Source organism: Mytilus edulis, chromosome 5 (genome assembly GCF_963676685.1).
Source record: "Mytilus edulis chromosome 5, xbMytEdul2.2, whole genome shotgun sequence".
Classification (NCBI taxonomy): Eukaryota; Metazoa; Mollusca; class Bivalvia; order Mytilida; family Mytilidae; genus Mytilus; species Mytilus edulis.
In genome coordinates this window covers 70,465,061-70,479,392 of record NC_092348.1, presented here as the reverse complement: position 1 = coordinate 70,479,392, position 14,332 = coordinate 70,465,061, and the positions used below count along the sequence as shown (strand labels likewise).

Sequence of the window (14,332 nt, the reverse complement as noted above, 5' to 3'; positions counted from 1 at the left end):
TCATTTTGTAACAGCAAATTTTAATAACACATAAAAAATCCGTATTTTCATTCCAGTACCGAAGTACTGGATACTGGGCTGGTGATACCCTCGGGGACTAATAGTCCATCAGCAGAGGCATCAACCCAGTGGTAGTAATAAAATTAACGGTATCAATTTGCTTGCACCAGATGCGCAATTCGACAATACATGTCTCTTCAGTGATGCTCGTGGCCAAAATATTTGAAATCCAAAGCTTATAAAAAAGATGAAGAGCTATAATACAAAAGGTCCAAAAAGTATAGCCAAATCCGTATAAAGTGTAGCACTGAAGATGTAAATTCAAGCGCTGTAGATGTAAAGTCTATCGCTAGAAATGTAAAATCGTGTTTTATAGTGTGTTGCAAATAAGGATGCAAGAAAAGCCTCGGTCACATCTTACCGGATAGCTCGAACGGACGCCTAACGGAAAACCTTTTTCAATCCGTTCATGTCCGTTAGACGTCCGTTCTTATTCGTAAGACGTCCGTCCATATCCGTTGCATGTCCGTTAAGCGGCGTACGTTTTATCCGTCGACGTCCGTTCTGTCCGGTGGAAAATTTTGAGCATATTCAAAACGTTGAACGGACGTCCAACGGATAAAATGTCCGTTGAACGTCCGTTAGGCGTCCGGTTTGTACGGTACTCGTCTGTTTCGTTTCCTTTTTGTATACGTTACGTGTCCGTTATACATCCGTTGGTGGTCTGGATGATAAACTCACCAACGGACTTCAACCGGACGTATAACGGATAAAACGGATGTTGAACGAAGGAGAAACGGACTTGTACCGGACGTATAACGGATAAAACGGATGATCAACGGATCTGAAACGGATATATGCCAATTGAAAATTTTGCGTCAGAAATGCCAATTATTGGTATGTCAGATTTTTTAAGGTTCATGAATTCTTATTATTCATAATCAACCTTAGAGTAAGGGCGATTCTTCACAATCAAGCAGCTCTTATTTAAGACACTGACCTTTTGCGGTATTTTGAAGAATAAACCAAAAACAGTTACACCTAAACATTTTGAATATTTATGCGATGTACATGTATTATTATTGTTGCCTTTTATTTTTCCGTATATATTGTTCATCCGTTTTATCCGGTACGCTTCCGTTAGGTGTGCGTTTTATGCGGTACTCTTCCGTTGGATGTACGTTCGACATCCGTTCTGTCCGGTACGTTTCTGTTTCTTGTACTTTGCATATCCGGTATGTGTCCGTAAGGCATCCGTTACACGTCCGTTGTATTAGGTCAGTACATCAACGGACTCCCAACGGATAACAATTCTGTCAACGGACAACTTTTATTTTTAGTCGTTAGGCGTCCGTTCGTGCTTCGGTCACACCTCACCGGATAGCACGAACGGACGCCTAACGGATGAAAAAAAGATGTCCGGACAGAACGGATGTCCAATGTATATACAGATGGTATGCTGCTTTCACGAAAAAATCCTTTGGGTAGCACTTTACCAAAGAGAATAAGCCTTCTTCAAATCTCTCCGATCATAAGCCACTAGTAGCACGATTTCAGTCTGAAACGGTCATTTTGGTCTGATCGTATCTTAATTGACTGGATTTACCGCTAGAGGAAAACGTCAAGATTTGTCAGATCGTTCAGTCTCCATTCGGATCGATAGTCTCATTAGGTAAATTAGTCCCGTTAAGGCATGTCAAGATATTTAAGACTGTATCTTCTAGCGAGCTGTTTAGATCCGTTAAGACCGTGTCAGACCAAAACAGACCATGGATACAAACTGACGTCAAGATGTTGTCAGACCGTGTCCAGTCGTGTTCAGATTTTAATAATTTGGACACAAAACGAGTGAAACTTTCCCATTATTTATCAAGGGTTGCTCCCCTTTCAAGAATAAAATAAAACTGTGAAAGAAGACGATTTTTTTAACTGAAAGTCTACCACGTCCCCTTAATCATGTTATTTAAATAAAACAAATATTCAATTTTAATTCTAACTTCTTCCTATTTAATTATTTAACACTGTTTTATAATTATATAAATAAAAAAAGTAGCTCAAAGTCATACTGCTGCACAAATCGCCGCGAATTGACTAAAAAAAATCAACAGATTGCCGAAATAATATTTGATTATTGAATATAAGCACCTGAACCTTTGTATTTAATGGTTTACAAGTGATTGCAATACGTTTTATATGCAATTACAGACTGCCGTACGTGGTGAAGAATTTGTCATTCATTTTTACACCCTTATTTAATAATAACGGATGTCGGCCGTGAACACTTGAAAACGTGATCTTAATATGTTAAATTAAATTTAAGATGTAACTATTTTTAAATATTGTAAATGAATGCATTATCATTTATCTTTTATGTTACCTATATAAATTGCATTTGAGTAAATTTGAGGCAGGGAAAAAAATATATAGATCGTTTTCTGTTTATTGTCATGACATTGTCCGTTAACTTTATTTTTGCCAGACTCATGCGTTTGACTTTCCATCTTTATTTTTTAATGTGTCTATAATTCGAGAGCCTTTTGTAAAAAAAACTACATACCAGAAGCCTTCGTTAAAAAATAAAGTTTGAATATTATAGCAGAAAAAGGCTTATAAATTCATTCAAATTTATATTTGAAATAGGATAAATAATCAAGAAAATGTTTATAAATACGTCAGACACTGTACTTAAAGTACATTTAAAGACCAGGTTACATATATATTACATGCATACAGCATAATAAAGCTGGTTTAATTTGAATGACTATCCATTAGGGACATTTTTCGACGATAATTAATCAAATCTGACAAGTTTAATTAAAAACGGAAAATAATTCTTCGCCCGTAAACGATTTAACGTTACCGTACCCTCTTTATTTTTGTTGCATTCATGTCGCATGTGTGTCGGCAGTGTCAGCGCTTCTAATAGCTAACTTATTTTACATAAAATCGTTGACATGGTAGAAGGAAACTATAGTACAATATAAGCTGAGCTGGAAATTGCAATTGGTGAGTAGAAATGAATATTTTAATACATGTCTATCAGAATAATCATTGATCTGACATGGATCATCACCCAAGAATTTGAAGGAAAAATGTTCACATTTGTTAAATTTGTGCATACAGGTATGAATCGACGTTCCAATACTCCACACTCTTGGATAGTAGCCTGTTCAAAGGCAAAGTAAGAATTTGGGCTTGTTAAAAAATTGTTCCTGTGATTGGACCCCCCCCCCCTTTTTCATGTTTTTTGGAAGATCAATGCATGATTTAAAAAGTTACATATAAACTAGTATGGTTTAAACCTCCTTTTAAAAATGGCGGGATCCACCCCTGTTTATTGCCTAACATGCATTGACATGTGGGGTATTCACAATGGTATGGTTGTGCGGGATGGCCTATACAACAGTTACAAGACCTAAACCCCTGATCGAGTAATCCTATATATTGTATGTTAATGTATTGATAACTGTCACGTCCTAAATTTGCATGAAATATTTGTCACTTTTTTTTATTAACCAATAACCAACCAATCTTCACATGTTACGATGTAGTCCGAGACAAGCTTGTCTGGCAAAACAGCCGTTTGGACGTCAGAGTAATCTCAGACTAGTTACGACGATGATATACCTATTTATATAGCCACTGGTGGGTGATGTACAATAATTATAATTTGTCACATATGTGTTATGAATACCTTCAACATGTTCAAGGCTTGGGTTTATATATATGCAATAACCTCAAAATTGCCCGGGGCCAAAAAAAGAGTATATTGATATTGTGCCCTGACATGCCTGTTTCCAAATGATGAGACGACATTGCGTCCTTAACAACAATTTTTGACACTTTTCATCTTTTGTGATAAGAAATTTAAGATTTTACCGGGTATGATTCATTATTTTGTTATAAATGATTTGTTATGCTCTAAATTTTGTAGAACTTAAATATATGTTATAACAAGAAAAAGAAATTATGTTGAAATTTTTATTTTTATCTTTTGTATATTAATTATTATTCACTGTCATGACTGTCATGACTAAATAAAAATTAGATCCCACGCATGCACGGCATAGTTACTGTAAATAAGTGCCGGACACGTTATCATCAGTATGTTGATGGATTATAAAGAAGAAGAAGAATCTTATAAATACTATTTGCTTTGTCACCATGTCACGTTGGTAGTAATATTCAACAAATTCTATTTTAAAATAAAAAAGTATTATAAATTGATCACAACAAGTATAGTGCTATACAATGCTATAGCCTCTATTAGACAGTAACCCTTCAATGAAGTATACACCTAAGAAAACATTGATGTAGAAAGAGAGAACATTTTGTTTTAGAAATAGAACCTCAAAAAAGGGTTTTATTCTTCTTCTCATAAGGGACTTATCAATTAAATTGTATAAGTCATAAATTCATTTCTTTACATCATTAAACTTTGTTGTCAAGCAAATTATGATTGCTAGTTTTTCTTGTAGATAAATTATACAAGTTTATATATCATGTATATAATAAATACTTTATTCTTAATGTATGTTTTTTTTGTAGATAAGATATCACATTGGTTTGAGCATGATTCCCAGCCAGATTATGAAGCGGCATATATCATGTATATCAATGTATATAAAGGAAATATATAGTGTCACTAAGTTACTCTCATATGGTACCTCATTTGTACCTGTAGCTATAAATTGTGAAATGGTGGATTCATTCATAATTTTGTGTTACTTATTGGTTTGGAAATAACGTTGATAGAGCTAACAGCATTATGTCATGATGTACAGTTGATGGGATGATCTGATTGGACAAAAAGAGAATTGTGAATTGAACAAATAGCAAACTTACAATTCATAGAAAAAATGTAGGAAATACAATGTACTACATTACTTGGTGACAGAGCATACCTTTGATATATATATATATATATATATTTGAAATAAGTAATATTAACAATTTGAAATAAAGAGAATTTAAAGTTTTCTAGGAATATTAGTAGTGCATCATATCTTAATTCCATGATTATCTTGGATAGTTATATCATTAAGAATAGAAAATTGGAATAATGGAAATTTCTAGTTTCAGTGAATATGAATCATTGTCAATACTAAACGTGCAGCATCATGATCATACATCATCTGATTCACCTTGGATAATTATTCATTTGAAATAAGAATTTGGATATAATAAGAGTTTCTATGCTGCCATTGCTATTGTTGGCTACATGTACCACCAGGGAGTGTTAAACCTCCTTTACTTTCCATGAGGGTCTGTCACGGTCCATCACTATTGGTTAGTGTCATATATATGCATGATGATGGAAGTTTTTACCAACCTAGACAAGCTTTAGTTTACAGCTCTGGCATGGTTGTTGGTTAGAGTCGAATGACAGCTTGCTGTATAGTTATAATAGTCTGAATGTATCTACATGTATTTTAATAATCTTCTAAATTACTGTTCATTCTGAAACTGGCATTTTATAATAGTAGTCAAACATATTAAACAATACATGTACTTCAAAGTATCATTTTATTTTGTCTCGCCTTACACAAAAGTCATGAAAGTTGGTTGTATACAAGAAATTTGTATTACAGTCTTGGGGTGATGATGTAAGCTATTTTATAGAGCTTTACATTTTAAAAGCTAAAAGAGCTGGATGTTTCTTGTCTTGTATTCAGATGCTAGTAGGTAATTAATATGTTATGATGTTTCAGTTTGCCATTATATGTACATTGCACCTGACCCCATTTTCATGGTTCAACGACTGCATGTAAAATATACTGTTACTTAATCAATGAAATGCGCTTTTATACTGTATATTTTATATATATAATTGGATACATTTTATTGTATATGAGTATCTTGAAAGATCTATTTTGTCTATCAGGTTGGGTTGACCTGACCTTGACCTTCATGGATAATTTAAGTGATTAAGGTTATTTCAGTTTGATACAATGTTAACATGGTTAGGTTTGTTTCTCAGTTTATACTTCCTAATCATGCTAATAAAATTACAATAGCCGAAGGTCATCAATGTTTCTCAAAAGCTATAAGCTACATTGTACATGTATAGGATCACTACTTTTGGCATAATTATGGAATAAATGTAAGTTGTACATGTTTGACATTTTTGAATGGCTTATTTCATCTGACAATGACACCATTTTCATGGTTTTTATGTTTAGTCTTTTTCTCTGTTTCTATGGTTACTATAAACATTTAACCATAAATTTGGGGTATGGAAGAACTGTGAAATTCAAAAATTCATGAAATTCATGAAATTATCTGTCCTATATCTGTCTGGCATGGTTATTTTGACTGGACTTCATTTTAATGGATTATTGATAATGTAAAGTTTATGTGATACTTATAGACTAGTAAAATCTTCTTATTTCAGAATTTCAATAGAAAGATCATGAATAAGTCCACATTTAAAAGAATGTCTGTTTCCCATCCCAGGGGGCTTATTTTTTACCTGGGTGTGGGGAGGGGAAACAAACAATTTTTATTTTGGCCTAAGGAGATATGGTGAGACGACTATCAACCATTTAAACCATGTAGACCAAGTGATTTACTTGTTAGTCACTATATAATAGGTCACTGCACACCCTTCAACAATGACCAAAAACTAAAACTTTATAATGAGCACCCTATAAAAGGTTCGGCCTGTAATGAGGCATCTGACACAGTTAATGTAAAATATTCAGACGAAAAACCCAACAGTGATGACAATTTGATTTACTATACCATACCCTCCCCCCCTCCCTTGAAGTTAAATGTCTAATCCCTTGGTGTACTAATATGAATAGTATTTTACTGGAAATGTTTCGGAAAATAGATATTGATGCTAACGTAAATATTTTATCCAATAAAAAGACAGGAAATAAGTCGGTGAACCAAAAAGTTCAAATCTAATTGAAAATTAAAGTGCCCATGAACTCACTGATCATGCACGAGTGATTCTATTCATAAAAAGTGTCCGTGTAACAATTAAGAAGAGTCTGTGTATCATCGAAAAAGAGTCTGTGTAACACCCCTTAATGTACTGTTTTTTTATAGCTCTGCATAGATGGGGGGGGGGTCAAAGTCGTTCAAAGGTCACTGTACGGCCTTTAACAATGAGCAAAATCCATACAGCATTCTAGTACGGCATACGTTTTACCTCAGCGAACTCACTGTCTTGGTGATGTATCAATCATTTGCTTCAGGTCGATCCATTTCGCATCTCGTCATGAATATGCGTGATATATTTGCCACTGGACATTAAGGGAGCAATCAATTTATCAGTTTCATTTAGTGATGCATGCTAATTATATATAGTTCTCAAATGATAATTGTCTAAAACTGTTTCCATTTTTGTGTATTTTATTTTTTAGCGTAAATTTTAGAATTTCTTTCCGAATCTTTCTCTTTGCATTTATTTGTTTGTAAACATTTAATAAAGTAGTCCATGTCAGGGGTTAGATAGTATACAGCCAATCTAGGACCAGTGCAGTAGAACAGAAAACAGTCTCCATTGTATACATACATATGCATTTATGTTGAAGCGTAAAACAACGACATGTAGTTGAGCTCGTTTTGGTGAAACAATTACTGTCAAATCTTTATATATATATATATCTGGTAAAGTTGTCATAAAAGCAAAAACGGACGAAAAAGTTGGCAACAATTTATAATAAGACTAAACTTATTTTGGCCGTTTCGTTTCTTCTAAAGTGTTAAATTCAAGTTGACAACCATGCGACTGGCTTACTTGGAGATTCAGGTGACCTTTTTCGTTTTTTAGAAATTTCAATCAAAGTTCGTATATCCCTTCAACGATTTATTCAATTTTTTTTAACGTATAGATAGCGCGAAACTCTCACTACACCATGCATAGACTATTTTTTTTTCGACCAAATGCGGCTGCTTATTTATACAACCGAACAACCAAACGTCCGCACCCAATTTTAGCAAAGATATACTGTCGAACGGGAGATGTGAATATTTCTATACCCAATCAATCATTTGGTTTTGAAAACAATTTTAAAGGTATACATTAATACGACATCAACCCAACGACACATATCAATCAAAACATTAAGAGTCAACACACAGATTTTTGTTATAGAAAGAAACCTATACAGAATAAAAAGCCTAAACCGCAACAAGACTAAATAATACGGGAGCAGTGATTTTTTTTAGACAAAAATGCAAGTGTTCCGTAGAAATATTTCACGTACCATTTTTTTTTTTTATTTCGATCGTTGAAAATTATAGCAGGTGTGATATAAATCAGTAGATTCAGGCCAAAACTATAATATGGAAATATAATATGAAAATTAAGCCTGCTTTGTACTAGACCGACACACTGAGATGGATTTTTAACGTGTAAGTTCACAAGCTAACAGTTCGAAAGAAAGAAAAAAACTCTTTGTTAGACCCGTTTGGGATTCGGACTAAAGTCCTCTCGCTGTTGAGGTGAACTTATTCTCACGAGACCAACCAGGAGAGAGGTCGCATAGTCATACCATGGAAGTATTATATTGACGTCAATATAATACTTCCATGGTCATACCAAAAACTCGAGCATAATAAACAATACAGTTTAACAGAATTATCACCGTTACTAATGCGATTTTAAAGTCATGATCTTATCTAAATTAGATACCGTTATGTGATGTTGGTATCTACACGTATGAATAGAGATGGCTGACATCAGAGTAGATTGAGAGGACCATCGCTCTCTGCAAATTGAAAACTCTTCCTCAATGATGTTAGTGGTCCCACTGTAGCGAGCTGTTGCAAGGCTAAATTTCTATCCTTATTAGATCTTCTCTCATTATTCAGTGGTTACCGTATTTCAAGTTTACTTTTAAAGGGAAATTCCGCGATTTTTTACTTATCATCTAATTATGTTCATCCAGAGACATATATACACAGAGATTGGCAACTCCGTGAAATCCCGTGAAAGATCGCGGCCCGGGATGAGATTCTCGTCGATAAATATTAGAACATGTAATCAAGTCAGGGATGAAAAACCTCGATAGATAATCAAGAAAAGCAAAGGGAAAATTATTTCAGATCATCTTATAATTTCTTTTTTTTTTTAAATACTTGAAATCGTTATATTCATTTTTATGTATTTATTGAAAAAAATATTTTTTCTGCATTTCATATAATTTAAAAATTCAAATCTGGTAATGATCAATTGTTATTACAAGAAACTTTTCTTTACCGCATATCTTTGCAATAGTTTGCTCCTTAATTACACAGTGAAATTATGTGTGTCCGATTTTTCGGTAATTAGTCCCTTAGATTTGTGACTGTTGATTCACAGGTGTGCGATTACGCATTTTATTGCCCTGCGATCACCTGAATTTTGCCGGAGGTGAAGTTCTATATGGATTATTACTTGGTAATTGTTTTTAAAACTTAACAAATTCTGACATATTATTTTAACCATGACCAGAACTTTATTTTAACAGAAGCACTGGCCAATACTTTAGTATTCAATCAGGAAAACAAAAAGTCTTTTAACATGTCAAAAAAAGAAATGAAGCAACTTCTTCATATATAAAAAATATGTAGCCAGTAGAATTTTGTATCGTGAGAAACTGATTTTATATCTGTTTTAATTTAATTTTAATTTTTAATTGTCAATTTGACCTAGAATAAAATTATTTATGGAACCTTTGCATAAATTTGATTTTCCTAAAGGCACGTACATTATAGTGTTGTCGAAATCACTATTTTTGCTGCCATGAAATATTGAACATGAATCTGTCATTATTTGTAGTTTTTTTAAGACTTGATATCACAGACTCTGATTAAAAACAATTTGTATCATAAGTACATAAAAATGCCCTGCTGAACTGTAGAATTTTAATGTTTTGTTTCATAGATCACCGGAGTACTACTACATTCTTATCTTTACTCTTTCCTATCAGGTAGTGAAACTTGAGTTTGAAAGTAGAAAGATTTAAAATTGTGCACGATCTTTTGTGAGTTTATGTTGTTCAAGGTAATTTTCGGTGCAGTTATTTTCTTTTCATTTGTTATTTTTTTCCTGTGTTACACGACCTTGTACTTTTTGTATTACCCCTTGACATCTCCTTCTTCTGTTTAAACCTTTTCCACCAATATATTTTATTTAAAACATATGTCATCTGTTTTAAATAAAATAGTCTCATTCCCGGAATTTGTTATACAGTTATTCATTTTAATAACAGCTTTTTTATAAGCATATAAACTGCTTGGTCTCTTCACACAACTTATGTTTAGGACGGAATGCAGAAATAGGTACATACATGTACCAGGTTATGGACATATAAGTACATGTTATGTGCTTTTGACCTTCACACGAATTCTTAAACATTCATAGATGTGCAAAGAATATTGTTGTCGTTGGGTTGTTGTCTCATTGACATATACCTCACATTTCTGTTTAGTCATAGCATCTGTGCCTTTTCAATTTATTGCAGAAAATATTAGCATAAACATTTTTTTCAAAACAGGAGAGGTGAAATAGTGATCACAGAATGAGAACATGTTATAGTATAAAGAAGAAAACTGAAACAGATAAATATAAATAAGCACCATTGACAATTTGTTAAAGGACTGAAACAAACATAGATGGTGACCAATGTGAGCGACTAGTGTACAGTAGTAGAGTGGACATTTCTTGCTTCTTTTTCTACACATTTTGTCATTTCATGTAAACAATTAAATATGTTACTTTCCATGGAGAGGAAGGAATTTGTGAAACGAAATATTTTGCTATTTAGTACTGTCAAGATATATCACAGGGGTGTTGTAAGATAAATGAACAGTTTCACTTTTTTTACATTATGCTACCTTTATGCTACAAGGGTAGCATTTTCCATTATCATGATGTACAAAGATATTATAGAGTGGCCTTCCAATGATAGTCATACATGTAAATCATTGTCTCATTAGCAATCATACTACATCATCATATTGTTATACATGTACATGTATGTAAAAACTATGTACATGTATACTTTGTAAACATAAAGAAGACAAATGAAGTTGAACACAAGATATTTATTTGCTTTTTTATCCATCTGCACAACTGCCACTGTATCACTTCTGCTTCAAATTCAATAGATTGAATGCAGAGTCTTGTATTTGTTTTTAGTTCAATGGTCTCGCCATCAATTGCACAAAAATCGCATACACATGTACATCAAGTTTGGCATACATGTATGAACTACAATAGTATGGTGTTTTTACAGTCAGGATAAGCACATGTAATTTTCTCTCTTACAAAACCATTGTTAAGTATCACATTGATAGTAGTAATCAGTCCACTACATGACAGTGCCGTCACATTCTGATAAAGTCATCACTAATAGTTCTCCTGTTTGCCAGGGATTCTTAATTTCAATCAGAAAGACTTGGGAGTCCTACATTCAGCACATGTATGATATTTTATCTCTTGTATGCTGCACTGTTAGGTAAATTTGATCAACATCTTTGTTCTTTTATAACGTGCAGGATCCTGTTAAAAAAAAAAGCTGTCAGATACTGAATGTAAATATATATATAAAATTGTAAATGTCATCAAAGTGGTGGAAATAATGAAAAAAACAATTTTTATACCCAAATCCAGTATTAGTATGTCTTGTGAAATTAAATCATGTGATGGTTACAATTTTTCTCTAAAGATGGACAAGTTTATAACCTGTAGCCATGGACAGGGGTCTGTCTTTATATTGAAGAAAATTAACATGACCGACAGCTTGAGTACTGATTTTTAATTGTAAATTGCATCAAAGTGGTTGAAAATCTGAAAAAAAACAACCTATATACACAAATCCAGTATGTCATAGGAAAGTAATGCAAGTACTGGGTACAATAATTCTCTGAAGATGGAAAAGTTTATAAAGTGTAAACAGACAGGGGTCTGTCTTGATATTGAAACAAAACACCATGGCCTACAGCTTTAATACTGATTTTTAACTGTAAATTGCATCAAAGTGGTTGAAAATATGAAAAAAACAACCTCTATATACCAATCCAGTATGTCATAGGAAAGTAATGCATGTGCTGGGTACAATAATTCTCTGAAGACGGAAAAGTTTATAAAGTGTAAACAGACAGGGGTCTGTCTTGATATTGAAGCAAAAAAAAAACATGGCCGCTATAATACTGATTTTTAATTGTAAATTGCATCAAAGTGGTTGAAAATATGAAAAAAACAACCTCTATATACCAATCCAGTATGTCATAGGAAAGTAATGCATGTGCTGGGTACAATAATTCTCTGAAGACGGAAAAGTTTATAAAGTGTAAACAGACAGGGGCCTGTCTTGATATTGAAGCCAAAAAAAAACATGGCCGCTATAATACTGATTTTTAATTGTAAATTGCATCAAAGTGGTTGAAAATATGAAAAAAACAACCTCTATATACCAATCCAGTATGTCATAGGAAAGTAATGCATGTGCTGGGTACAATAATTCTCTGAAGACGGAAAAGTTTATAAAGTGTAAACAGACAGGGGCCTGTCTTGATATTGAAGCAAAAAAATAACATGGCCGCTATAATACTGATTTTTAATTGTAAATTGCATCAAAGTGGTTGAAAATATGAATAAAACAACCTATATATACCAATCCAGTTTGTCATAGGAAAGAAATGCATGTGCTGGGTACAATATTTCTCTGAAGACGGAAAAGTTTATAAAGTGTAAACAGACAGGGGTTAAAAAATTTCATAACGTGCATGTCGGCCAAGCTTCCTTTATTATATACTGCAATTAAACGTTAATCGTCGCAATATTTTAACTAATAACTACTACAAACTGAATAAAACAAGGTAATTCATATACGAAATTGAAATATGTACTTACATTACGCTGTTTTGAAATGCTTGATGTAAAATAAAAATCGAAGCAAGGTGGTGTACTTGTCGTGATAGAATAAAAATGGCGATCTCGTTAAAGTCTCGCGTGATGCGATGTTTGGATTAGATTTCGCTGACCACTGTTACAGTTGCCAATCTCTGTGTATATATGTCTCTGGTTCATCTTAACATAAAAAACACATTTGCAAAGTTTTAAATTTATATTCCTTCTAATAACGGAGAAAATCAAGTATTTGTAACTTTTTTGGTTGAATTCTCGAGTGGGTCGTGACGTATTAGCCCGATTTATTGAATTCTGGGAAAAAATAAAATCTGTTTAACTCTTATAGCTTATCGACAATATACGTAATTAAAAGCGCACAGCTGACGAATGGTCGAAGTTATAAACCACAATATAAGAATGAACGAAAGTGAATATGCATATATATACCGTTTTGTATTGATTGAATTAAACTCCTATAAAATTATCTCTAGTAAATGTTTTTGAATAAATTTAATTAATTATTGTTGAGATTTTTTTCATAAAATATTTATTGAACATTTTTACTGATATTGAACTGAAAATATTTCAGTTCTAAATACCGTTATTGTTTTGATAATCATTTCAATGCAACTAATGTGTGAGCAGAGTGTGTATATTATTTTGTAAAGGTCACTGTATATTTCTCGGCTTGAGGTCAATTCGTTTACCTTGTAGCTATTTAGCCGCAGGTGTGAGTTCAAGCGTACACAGGTATAAATGTTATTTGGAAAGGATAAATAGAAAGGATTAGAGTATATGCTGTCATGATGTTAATACACTAAGATTAAATACACGATGAGAATAAAGATACAATAATTAAATTGTGTAAATTAATTGAAAATAAAATTCAGATTCGTAATTCCGAAAGTGTATAAAAATAAAAGGAAACAATTTTTGATTACTTTCTTAGCGGCAATTGGCGTAAAGATTCAAATATGAAGCAAAAAATAGTAGTTTTAATCTTTAATAAAAACTAAATGCAATATTACCCAATTTGATATACCATTGTACATCTGTTTGATATCATTGACTTTACCGGAATTTCTTAACTTGTATTAAAATCTGGCTGTGTTTAAATGCTAATAAAACTATTGCAATTTTAAAGTTTTTAATTGACAAAAAAATACAACATACAACATGCATAATTTTTTTTTAGTTTCTTTTTAACATTTTATTCTTACATAATTAAATTCATTTGACAATCATTTACACGAACTTTTTGTGAAAAGAATACTAATTATCTAAGCTAAGGCATTATATCTTTTGAGGATTTTTGAGGATTTTTTAAAAAATTCTATGATAATAGTTGTGCAATGTTGAACATGATAGCCGTCATTAATCCAAATAAGTAATACAGTAGTTGTAATAAAAGTTATACTTTAGTCATGCATTACAGATATTGACGAATTTATAATAGTTCGTTCATACATCGTTGTTCATGAA

At 32.6% G+C, this 14,332-nt stretch overlaps 1 long non-coding RNA gene across 1 annotated transcript; it reads left to right on the top strand.

Annotated features, from left to right (window-relative positions):
• The first annotated feature begins 2,439 nt into the window (after positions 1-2,439).
• Positions 2,440-5,519, top strand: LOC139524348 (uncharacterized). Its single transcript, XR_011664774.1, has 2 exons — positions 2,440-3,006; positions 4,549-5,519. It is a non-coding gene; the product is annotated as an uncharacterized lncRNA (long non-coding RNA).
• The last annotated feature ends 8,813 nt before the right edge of the window (positions 5,520-14,332 follow it).